Here is a 12969-nt window from a genome sequence, read left to right on the forward strand (position 1 = left end):
TTTATCTAGGGGCAGCTGGATGGCTCAGTCAGTTAAGTGTCTGCTGTAAGCTCAGGTCATGATCCCAGAGTCCCAGGATCGAACCCCATGTCAGGTTCCCCGCTCAGTGGGGAATCTGCTCCTCCTCCCCCTTGTGCTCTCTCTCATTCTCTCAAATAAATAAAATCTTAAAAAATATTTTGTCTATAGTCTTTAATTATCAACAGGAGGACTAATCTAATATCCCAACATATCACTGGGATAGGGATTTTTTTTTAAAGATTATTTATTGGTTCACGAGACACATACACACACACAGAGAGAGAGAGAGAGAGAGAGAGAGAGGCAGAGGGAGAAGCAGGCTCCATGCAGGGAGCCTGACGTGGGACTCCATCCCTGATCTCCAGGATCACGCCCTGGGCTGAAGGCAACGCTAAACCGCTGAGCCACCTGGGCTGCCCTGGGCTAGGGATTGATGGAAGTTGAGTTCATTCTCTGCATCTGACTTAGAAAGTTGTGAATCCAAAGAAGTGATAAGAATGACTCAAATGACTTATTTGGATCTGAGGGGAGTTTAAAAGCTAAATATGACCTTTTCATAGACCCTAGAGTCAGCACTCAAAATTATGCTGATGGAGACCAGTTATGAGGCTGAGATTTTTATGTAGGCATGCATTGAAGTCTCATTTTACAGGAGTGGTAATGGAAATAACAGTGGAATAGGAAGGTTTAGCTGGGCAAGTGGACAGACTTTGGGTCTGATTGAATAAGGAAGACAAAGGAGTGGGAAGAGGCAGAGACAACCCCTCAGTGTTGATCTTGGAAGACAAAAGATTGGCACTGCTCTTGAGAAAGGCAAGGAAATTGGGATGGGTTTTTACCGGTGGAGGTAATGTGAATAGTCCATGTGGAAGAGACATTGTCGGGATTATTTAGAGTAGAGTGGTGGTTTCTTTGAGGGAGAAATTGTGGAGAGAGACAAATGGAGATCCAGGGACTGGTCCTTGGCAAACACTGGTATTTAGAGGATGGGAAGAGAGAGTGGAAACTTCAACAGACCCAGAGGAGGGATCAGAGAAATGGAAGGGGATCTCCATGAGAACCAGTTAAGAAGGGAAGTTTAAGAATAAGGGGTTTTAAAAATAAAGAATAAGGGGCTTAAGGCAGTGGTGAAAGCTCAGGAGCTCAAGTTGGAGGTGAGGCAAGGAAAGAGCATCATAAGCAAGCAGGTGGTCAGTGGTGACTTGGTTAGGATAGTTTTGGGACAGCAGAGAGAACAGAAGACAGCACAGGAAGTTAAAGAGGAAGCGAAGTTAATTACTTAACAAAAAAATGTTATCTGACTTTAATACAATCTTATTCCTCATCCTCCACTCTTCCAATCCCAGGTCAGGCCCTTAATAGCCTCTGGTCTTCCCAGAGACTGGTGATTGCAGCTGTTCCCAAATGGTTTTTGGTGAGCATTTCAGCCCTCTGGAAATTGACCATCCAGAAGAGGACTTGACTCAGAGGAGAGAGTGATGAACACACAGGTGAGCAGCCTAGCCTTCTCCTGTTTGGAAAATAAATGCATCCCATCCCAGAATTTTAATTTGGGCTTTTCAAACATTTAGCTAAGATGCTGGATAATACCTAATTGTACACCTGTCTTCCTCAAAGCGTTTGAACAAGTTTCTCCTAGGATCCAGATTGGCTGGAGATAAGGTAGAAGGGAGCCTTTGTTCCTTAAGCACCATTTTTCCTTTTACAATCTCAGCACCATGTTTGGACCTGGTCTCAGGTGGGGTTAGCCTAGAACTGGATGTGGACACAGCAGGCTCTGGGCACTGATTAGTGTACCCCTCTCAAACTGATAGACTAAAACATGGATTAACCATGGAGAGAAGAAGGGTAGATAAGGGTGAGGAGGAGGTGAGGATGCTGCCTGGGGTCTGTCTGGTTTGATGAATAGAGACTCCATTAAGCAAGATGAAGAATATAGGAGAAATAAAGTATTTGGGGAAGACGATTTTGACCTTAATTCTGAACTGTTTGTTTTGAGAGTCCTGTGAAATATCCAGGTGTTGTCCAATAGTCAGAGAGCTCTTTAAGTCTAGGGTTCAGAAGACAGTTCAAAGGTGGGGATAAAGAGTGAAGAGCAATTGGGGTATGAGTCTTTGGGCACAGTGCCACTGGATGCTTGGTGGATTTGCTCTAGTCTTTCTAAAGCTCTTCTCGTGGATTAAGGAGACCTTAAAGAGACCAAGGTGGAGAACTACTCAGAGCAAAACTTCCCAGCAGAGAATCAGGATGGATACCAGGCTTCCAATTCCAGTTCCATTGTAACTCACTGGGTGACCTGAGGCAAAGAGCTTGTTGTTTATAATTTTCTCAGTATAAACTGAGAGGATTAGCTCTTGCCATCTTCCTCCACTGGTACCTATGCTTCAATCACAGTGTCTTAAAGTGGTCCTTCAGATGAGGTAGGTTAGGAAGAATGGGTACACCTTGACAAGATAGAGTCAGGCCTCAGAGTTCTAGAAGGAAACCTGGATGGCCTCCTTGAAGGTCATGGAAGGGAATGATCATTTTTACCAATTCACTGAGCACCAGGCAACGAGGAAAGCACTCTGCTTCCCTCAGGTTTTTGATCCTCACAGCACTCCCATTCCCATTTTCAGATGAGAAGCCAATGCCTTGAGAGGTGAGATGCTTCCCTGAGCTCTCATGGCTTACAGAGTGAGGGAGTCAGAACTCAAATCCAGGGCTCCCTAATTCTGTACCAATGTCTGTCAACAACAGGTGCAAATGAGAGCAAGGCTAAGGAGGGCTAGTGGGCCAAAGGGGGAATTGGGGATAAAAACTTTTACTCTGAGTTTTGTAAACATGTTTTGATGTTGTGCAGATAACTAGTGATAAGAATAACAAGATTTTAAAAAATTCTTCCCCCCAAAGTGCTCAGTAAATACTTAAAAAAATTCCAGGGGCACCTGGGTGGCTCAGTCGGTTGAGCATCTGCCTTTGGCTCAGGTCATGATCCTGGGATCCTGGGATGGAGTCCCACGGGGTTCTTGCTTCTCCCTTTCCTTCTGCCTGCTGCTCCCCTTGCTTGTGTGCTCTCTTTCTCTGTCAAAGAAAGAAAGAAAGAAAGAAAGAAAGAAAGAAAGGTCTTTTTAAAAAATCCAGTCTTTTTTCAGAAAAGGAAAGTATCACCTGACTTAATTCCAGTGTAATGACAGCTTCCAACTTCTAGGAACAATAGGGGTCCTGCCCCAATTCCTCTCCTCCCTCCAAGCTAAGCACAAGATAGAGCACAGAAATTAGTGTGGGTCTGAGCTGGTCCTGGGCAGGAAGGTGGTTAAATGCCCAGTGGTGGACTACGGAGGGCTGCTGAAGCATGACAGGGTGGGGTAGTTGACGTTGCTGCATGGGGAACTGCAGATCCTTGCAGAAACAAATGCAAGATTCAGCACATAGTATCCCCTTAATAAAGGGTAGTTATTTCTATTTTCAAAGCATTCTGCAGGATGGAAATCCCAGACAATGCAAATGCTAATGGATATGAGAATGCAAATGGGTCTAGGATAGCAGAGATCACTTTTGTGGTGGCAGATGAGAAGACGGGGGAGGGGAAGGGAGAGTACTTTCACCACCATAACCACAGGGCCTAGCAAACTACCTAGCACGTAGTGAGTGCTCAATAAATATTTGTTGACTAAATCAATGAATAAATAAAGTCAAGCCAAATCTACTTCTCTGCAAAGATACAATACAATGTGCTAATTAAATACACAGACTTCAGAGCCAAACTGCTGGGGTTCCTGTCCTGGTCCTGACAGGCAGGGAGAGCTCGGGCAAGCTACTTAGCTATCCTGTGCCTCAATTTCTTTATCTAAAAAAAAAAAAAAAAAGAAGGGGATGATTATAAAACTAACTCCTTCAGATAGTGGTAAGGCTTAGGTGAGTTAGTCTCTGGGATGTGTCTAGAACATTCTCTGGCACATAGGGAGAGCTAGATGGTGGCTTGCTATCATCAACTCTTTGAGAAGCATTTGTATTTTTTTTTTAAGATTTTATTTATTTATTCATGAAAGACACATACACGAGAGAGAGGCAGAGACACAGGCAGAGGGAGAAGCCGGCTCCATGCAGGGAGGCCGATGTGGGACTCGATCTCAGGTCTTCAGGATCACGCCCTGGGCTGTAGGCGGCGCTAAACCGCTGAGTCACCCGGGCTGCCCAGAAGCATTTGTGTTTTTAAAGGGAATCTAAAAGCGGATGTATTTATGATTGCCTATAACCCCAAAGAATGAATCATTAATGACTGAATTCCAACATCTTTCAAAACACACAAGAAAGGCAATGTTATCTCAGACCCCATTCAGGTTCTATTTTTGCTGGGACTGAGAGGAGATTTAGGAATATTGCATTGGCAGGGTGGTTTTTGGTCCGGAGCAGCAAGGGAAATCGCTAACTTCAGTCTCCTTGACAGGAGAACCTCGTGGGCTGGCCACACCACCTCTCTGGGGAGGGAGGAAGAAAGAGGTGGCTCAAAGTGGCTCAGAGCCCACCTACCTCCAACACAGCCTGAATCTTCCTGTTGGCCAGAGGCCTTGAGAACTTTTCACGGCACAGGAAACTTGTGTAATTCAAAATGCTTTAGCCGCAGGTTGGGATCTAGAAATAAGGACAATTTAACTTAATAAGAGTATTGCGGGCAGCCCGGGTGGCTCAGCGGTTTAGCGCTGCCTTCAGTTCAAGGCCTGATCCTGGAGACCTGGGATGGAGGCCCACATTGGGTTCCCTGCATGGAGCCTGCTTCTCCCTCTGCCTGTGTCTCTGCCTCTCTCTGTCATGCATAAATAAAATCTTAAAAAAAAAAAGTAAAAAAAACATGAGTTTCTTGTGAAATAAGTATTATTTGAAAAAAAAAAAAGAGTATCACACACAGCCCATATCAGAAATTAGGAAGTTGGGTGGAGATAAGTGTTCTTAACTATTAATTCTACTTGAAACGTCCCATCACTTGCGCGGGTCCGGGCTTGATCAGGGAAGTTGAACCCAGGGAAGATGGTGGAGTAAGGAGGTTGGAGGAAGAAGAACTTTCATGATTGCAGGAGAGACTGGGAGCCCACAGGCCTGAAAAGGAGATTTGAAGGATCTCCTTCAAATAGGCATTATCCAGCCTTATTGCTGGTAGATGAGCTGAAACTTGCAGGGAAATCTGGAGGCAGGGCACATCCTGCAGCTGAAATTAACCCGTGGTAGGGGCTGGTATAGAAGCCTCTGGAAGGTAGAGCACTCTGTGTGGCATTGTGGCACTGGTTTGAAGCCAAGTGTCTGGGGGTTGGAGCTGGCATCACTACTGATCCATAGGGATGGAGAACTGGAAGAGAAGCTAGTCACATAGTGGGAAGACTGCCTGTCCCTTTGTGGGCATCTCTCCCCTTTTCTAAGAGAGGAGGCATGGCTGCTGTTTCTGCTCTGGCACAGACCCATGACAGGATAGATAGTCAAGGGGATTTTTTGATACAGAGTTCCCAGCACAGCCAAGGTCATGACAAAACAATTGACACGTGTCACCAAATACTACTGTTTAGAGTTCCTTTTTCTTTCAGTCATTTGAATGTGTAAAAACTATTCTTAGCTTGTGGGCTATAGTCATACAAAAATAGGCAGCAGGCTGGAATTGGCCCACATGCCATAGTTTGCTGACTTCTGCTTTTTTTTTTTTTTTTTTTTTCTGACTTCTGCTTTAGATGATCCTCCATAAGGGGTCATTTTTATCACTGATTAAGAAAGTGGGAGATGAAGGATTTGAGTTTCGTTTGGAGACCACTGGCTGTAACTGCTATATTACTAACTACTGTTACTCTAACAGACAAACCTTGAAGTCTCCATGGCTTACCGTAAGTGTATTTCTGCTATTACACAGACCAAGCAGGTGTTCCGAATGAGTGGGCGGCTCTCCTACAAAAGGTGACTCAGAGTCCTGAGCTCTATCCACCTGGTGGCTCTACTCCCAGGCAGCAGCTGGGGGAAGACAAGGTGCTTGTTTCTCAACCACATCAGCCCCAAAGTGGCACACACAACTCAACCACATTTGGATGTGAAGGGGTGTGTGTGGGGTGCCAATAAAGACGGTAGCTAACTACTGTCTGTTGTGGAAGAGAGTGCAAGTCTGTGTCAGGTTCTCAACAGTCCCGGCCACATGGATGTTTCTGGACAAGAACTTGAGTGTGGATAGGGATACTGATTAAGGGTGACTCTGTGAACTAAGCTGAGGACCGAGAGGACATTCTTCTATGAACGTTAAAGTTACTAATCAGGCTATATGCCCAGCATACAGAGCGGGCCAACATGGCCCTCTGGAAAGTTCCCTGGGTGTGCCAAATACAAGCTCCACATGTAGGTGGTGAAGGCCTCAGTGTTCTTCACACCAATGCATGACTGTAACATATTTGATCTGGAAAAGCTTCAAAGAATTATGGCCAATTGCCCAGCATAGCATTAAAAAAACATCAATGAAGAACTCAGGGAACTTATAATATCAAGTAATATAACCTCCTGTTGAACCTTCCAAAATACAATTTAATTTTAAATTAAATTAAATTTAAAACTGTATTTCCAGGTAACTCAAGGATTTTCAGTTTGGCACTCTTTACATTTTGGGCCAGATAATTCTCTGTTGTGGAGGCTGTCCTGTGCATTGTAGATGTTAGTGGCTTTCCTGGTCTCTACATACTAGATGCCAGCAGCATCCTCTGCCCCTCTCCCCAGTTGTGACAATGGAAAATGTCTCTGGACATTGCCAACTGTCTCTTGGTGGCAACCCAGATTCTCTGGGTTGAGAATCACTGAGTAACCGAATGAAAGAACTTCCTGAATATGATTATTGAAAATGAGACAACTACATGTTGTAGGAGTGAACATAAATGACAACGTTGATTCTAGAAGGGTCAGTCTTGGGTCATGCTTTCTGACAACAATTAGGAATTGGGTTGATCTGTTAAGACCTCTCAGTAAATGACACTTGGTCAGCAGCATAGACAAGAATAGCTGCCTTCAATGTGTATCCTTTGATTGCTAGTAGCAGGAGGGCATTCAACGACACACCCCAAAGTGATTTCAGGTCAGTAACTTAAAGTAAATAACATACAGGGTATGGGATCAGGGCTAAAATATGCCAGAATTAACGTGCTTGAAACTATTTCCCTATCTGTCAATTTGTCCCTACCAACTCTGACCCTGCAGGAGGCTTTAAGTCACAGGTTCCAAATATACGCATACTGCCCAGAGCCCCTGATGTTTACTGTTTTTGGGATGCAAACTCAAAGGCCAAGTTATGATTAATAAAGGCTGAAAGCTGAATCCATTTCTGCGTGCTGCTCTATCTACAGGAAGATGGAGAATGCACTTAGCCTCACAGCTGAAACAAAATAAAAACGGCTGCTTATCTTTGTCATTATTGTTACTATCATTATTATGATAACAATGGGCAATTGTACAGTGGCTTTGCCAAAAGCTATGCAGGCTGGACCATAGAATTATCTCTGGCCTGTTGTCCTGCTCTTCCCCTGGCTCACAGAACTCCACCCTCTGGTAAGGAGTTTTTAAGTTTTAAAGTTCTCCCGTCTCTGCCGATTTGGCTTCAGGAGGTCTGAGGTGGGTCCAGGAATAGGTACTTTTGTAGGATGCCCCCCATTGGTTTTGATGGGGCGACAGATTTGCAGAGTTGTGTTCTGCTCATGCCTCACCTGGCTCCAAAGCCAGGCAGCTGCCCAAAGAAGTAAAATGCAGGTGCCCTTTGAAGCCAGGACTTCTTGTCCAGAGATGGGGAGGCTGGTAGCCTCCAGTGTAGAACATAGGCTAACACTGGATTTAGGGGGTAGAGGGGACAAGCCCCAGAAAGGCAGAGCCTAGCGGGCAAAGGGAAAAATGCAGTGTCCACTCTGGCTGTCCGTCTCCTAATTGTGAGCTCAAGACACCGGATCAGAGCCAGACACTCTGAGGGAGGAGTGGAGTCTCATGGTAGGCAGTGGTATCAGCACTTAGGGTAAAACTTTCCTGTTGTCAAAACACCTTGTTAGGGTTGTTGTAGGGATCAAAGAGAGAGTTCATCGATGTGAGGCTCTTAGAACTGTGCCTGACACAGAGTCAGCTCTTCATGTGTGTCTTCTGGATTAAAATCCTTTGCCCTATTTGACTCCCTCGTTGCTTTTATAACCTGATGTCACTGGTCCCTATCACAGACCCTCTTCCAGTTCTCTTCATGGGTTTCTTCCATCCATCCCCTGCATATCCCACCCCAGAACCTTCAGCCTTTGCTTGCACTAGGCACTGTGTAGGTGCTGTCCCATCAGCCTCCCTCCAGCCTCCTGCTGCTTTAATGGCATTGGGGTGGAATCCCTTGCTGCTCTGAGCCCAGTGAATCTTGCACTTGCTTTGGGCTTGAACTAGCCGTGGACCCAGAGAACCTGATGGGCAAACCCATGCTGGTGATGAAAGGACTTCTGTGACTGAAAAGCCCTGGATAAGGGGGAGGAAAAAAGGAAGGAAAGTGGGAAGGGATGAATTAGGAGTGTTGCTGAGGCCATGGAAGAGGCTGGTGACAGTGGCAGAGATTCAGTGCTTGGAGGGTCTGAGAGCCAGTTTAGCCAGAGCTAAAGCAGGTTGTGGCCACCCAGTGACCTCTGGGGCCTTCTAGGGCCTATCAAGGGAAAACTCAAGTGGGAGTCTAAGGTGGGTTGGAGTGGAATCCGTTCTGCAGAGAGAATGGTGAAAAGTGGCTTGAGCTAGAAATAGAATAAACATGTAGTCACTGTTGCCCCATGAGACCAAGAACCCTGGCTTGCTCCTGATCTGGACACTTGTACTACAGTGTGCTCCTGGGATTGGCACCTGGGAGGCTGTCAGCAGTGCAGAAGCTCAGGCCCTGCTCAGACCTGCGGAATCATAGACTCGGGCGGGGCTCAGGAACCTGTTCTAACATGCCCTCCAGTGATTCTGATGCAGCTCATGTCTGAGTGCTTCTTCAACAGCAAGTGAGGTATAGAGAAATGTAGGGCCATCTCTCCACCTCATGATTCTTTTTTTTTTTTTTTTTTAAGATTTTATTTATTTACTCATGAGAGACACAGAGATATAAAGGCAGAGACATAGGCAGAGGCAGAGGCAGGCTCCCTGCAGGGAGCCCCATGGGGGACTCCATCCCAGGACCCCGGATCATGACCTGAACCAAAGGTAGACGCTCAACTACTGAGCTACTCAGGCGCCCCTTGACCTCGTGTTTCTTAACTGATGCTTGCTGATAGCAAAATACAGAAAGATTAGTCGGGGAATGAATTGAGCTGTTGACAAAAATCACTGTATTATTTATTCCTTTATTTAACAGATGGTTCTTGGGTCAGGCATTCTTTTAGCACGGTGGAAATAACTGTGAACAAAAGAGACAAGAATTCTTGCCCTAACAGAGCTTACATTCTTGTAGGGGAACTTAGTAATTAAGATGAGAAATAAAATATATAGAATTTAAGAGGTGAACTGTACTAAGGAGAAGCAGAGAGCAGGGAAGGGAAGTGGGCGGTGTAAGGGAGGGGTGGTGGTGCGGCAAGAACATTTACTGTTTTAGACAAAGTGACCAGAGAAGGCCTAAGCACAAGGGAGCAGTGGAATGAAATCCCACAGAATGGGAGCAAGGATCTGTGTGGGTACCTGGAGGAAAGATCATTTCAGGCATCGAGGAAACCGCAGGGACTGTGTGTGCATGCAAGAGGTGCTATCTATGCATCTGTCTGCTGGGAGAAGGCTGGGGGCCGGGGGCGGGGACATTTAATTTATTTTTATTTTCTATTATTATTATTTTAAAGATTTTATTTATTTATTCCTGAGACACACACACACACAGAGCGAGAGGCAGAGACACAGGCAGAGGGAGAAGCAAGCTCCCCATGGGGAGTCCGGTGTGGGACTTGAACCCAGGACCCCGGGATCACGACCTGAGCCTAAGGCAGATGCTCAGCCACTGAGCCACGCAGGTGCCTTGGCAGAGACATTTTATAAGAAGAACAGGGAGAGGAACTTATGAGATGTGACACCCTCAGATCACCTGGGCCACGGAAGCACTGAGGGCTTGCAGATAATCAATTATCTTTGGCACTGACTACCTCTGTGACCATTGGTCCCCTGTGACTCCAAAGCTTCTCCCTTATCACAAGCTCACCCTTCTCCTTGGGCTGTTAAAATATTAATGAGAGTTGCTTAAATTGATTGCATACTTCCTCAATGTCACAACCTTATTATCATCCACATTTTACAGATAAAGATTCAGGTTTCTTGTCCCAGATCATCCAGTGAAGCAGGGGTGGGGGGGGGGGAAGGCTCCTGGGCTCCAGCTGCAGGGGCCCCCGGGCCAGATGGTCCCCATAATTTCTACTGCCCTTGCGTCTGGTAGTCTAACTGTGATCACCTGTCAGGGTGAGGGGGGAAATGGTGGGAAGGAGAGGGGGACTGGCAGCAAGGCATGGAGGTGACAAGGAGAAAATGTCTTGAAGGTGAGGATTTGGAGCTCCCTGCAGTTTCTGTCCCAGGGTATTTGGCAGGGGACAGTGGGGACAGAATGGGGGAGGGTACACCTCTTCTAGAGAAAAAGCTGCTAGAAGTGGCAGACAGAGTGACTGTTGTAGTCAAGAGACCACCCCAGGAATGGCCAACCATGCGGGGGCACATCTGTGAGGCCACGTCACCATGTGGGCAAAGTAGATTCTGCAGCCAGAAGACCAGAATTTCAGTCTTAACTTCTGTTTATGAAACCTTGAGGTAGAGGCACCTGGGTGGCTCAGACGGTTAAGCATCTGCCTTTGGCTCAGGTCAGGATCTCAGGGTCCTGGGATCGAGCCCCGCATCAGGCTCTTTGCTTAGCAGGGAGCCTGCTTCTCCCTCGCTTCCTGCTCTTCTTCCCTGCTCATGCCCTTTCTCATTCTCTCTCTCTCTCTCTCATTCTCTTGCGTGCAAATAAATAAAATCTTAAAAACAACAACAAAGAACCTTAAGTCATGAAGTCTCTCAGCAAACCTTTAATCCAAATAAGACATTTGCTGAAGTGTTTTAAAAAATGTCACACAAGAATGAGATATTATTGCAAAAGTTGGCAAACCTTCCTTAGAAGGGCAATCGCTGTGACTTGCGAGGATGTCATGTGCCACTGCCCGAGGCAATGGTGCTGCTGCTTTATACTTGAGCATTTACAAGCAGGCACTTGAGAGATTTATTCGCAAAGTTTGCTCCAAAGTAACTTGCTGGCAACTCAATTTTTTTCTTAGCAGACATCCCCAAACATCAGTGGCACTTATCTCTGGATGGCAGAGTTCAAGTTGATTCTTATTTATTTTTATGCGGTTCTGCATTTTAGAATACAAAGGCATGGACATTTAAAAGAGTGTGGAGGGTCTGGGTAATCACAAGAGGCTGGGTGTGGCTGGGCTGGAAGGTGGGTATGTGGGGAAGTCGTGGATGGGGCAGGAGCCTGCTGATAACCTTGACAGAGATAGTGTTTGTGAGGTCATTTTTTCAAAGGCCCTATACTGCTCTGTTCCCAGCTTAAAGCTTGTCAGCTTCAAAGTGCGACCCCAGACCAGCAGCACTGGCCTCACTGGTGAACTTGTCAGAAATGTGAGGTCTCAGGTCCCATCTCAGACATATTGCATCAGAATATCTGGGGATAGAGCCCAACTGTTTTAATAAGGCACCAGGTGATTTTGGTACATGTTGAAGCCTGAAAACCACTGATTTAAAGTGTTCCCAAGTTGGGACAAGGCTCTCTGCCTGCAGTGAGCTAGCAAAAAAGAGCCAGTTGCCTTGATTATGTGTTAGCCTCTCGTGCGGGTCCCCTTGGCTGGTTCTCCAAGCCACAGAGAAGTCCTTTTTCCGTGGCATAACAGAAAGGTGAGAGGTGAGAGCTTGCCTCCTAATGACTAGTTGGGATTTTATTTACTGGCAGAGAAGCGTCTGGGAGGGACAGATGTCACAGTGCTTTCTCAAATGAGTTGCTTCTCTCTTTGAGTTAAAAAGATCTAGAAGTAACCCAAAAGAGATCCTCAGAAGACACTGGGTCATCTAGTTCTGAGGGGTTACGATGTGTTCCCTGATGGTTCTCTAGACCCTGTGGCTGTCCCCTGCTTGTTCCCATTATCCAAGGACAGAGCCTCCCACCTGGCTTCCCACAGAACAAAGAGGCCAGGGGGTGCATTGAATTGCTGTGAATCACTTAGGGACAGCCTCAAACTTCCGACTCTCAGATCCCTCACTTGGAAGCCATCTCTCCTTCATTGCTACCTACTCTACTCCCAAACTACTTGGTATTATAACCATTTCTGTATGTCCTGTCTTCCTTATAGTCTAAAGTGCTTAGCAAATAGTGAAGAACTCAGTAAATAATCATTACTATTATTGTTGTTGTTGCTATTTTGTATTAAACAGGAGGAGATGAGGGGAAGGGCCCTCCAGGTAGAGAGAACGGAGGGGTCAGCTAATTTTCGGGTCCTGGAGCAAAGTGAGAATGTGAGGTCTGGCTAGGGAGCTGGGAAATCAGTCTCCCCTTCCCATCTGCATACTGCCCCAACCCATGTATCATGGTGACCGTCAAGAGATTGCAATCTCTGTTTGGATCTTGGATCAAGGGTGAGTGAGAGGCCCCCACTGAGTTACCTGCCAAAACCCATCACCAGGGCACTGCCAGCCCAGGGCCGGGAGAGCTGCTACCATGTCCTTGTGGGGATTGTGCCCAAACCTGACCCTCCCCACTCATGTACCTCAGCCCTGGCTGGGGCTGGAGGGCAATGGAGAAATGACTCAGTTGCCACCCAGGCAGAGGGCAGCAGCTATCATGGAGTGGGAAGGGGGATATCAGACTCCAGGGGTAAGAAGCAGATGGCCAAGAGGAATGACCACATATGAACAGAGGCTCTAAGCCCCTGGCACACCTTTCATCACCCTATTGAACTTCACTTAGAA

This window comes from Canis lupus, chromosome 12 (genome assembly GCF_048164855.1).
Source record: "Canis lupus baileyi chromosome 12, mCanLup2.hap1, whole genome shotgun sequence".
Lineage (NCBI taxonomy): Eukaryota > Metazoa > Chordata > Mammalia > Carnivora > Canidae > Canis > Canis lupus.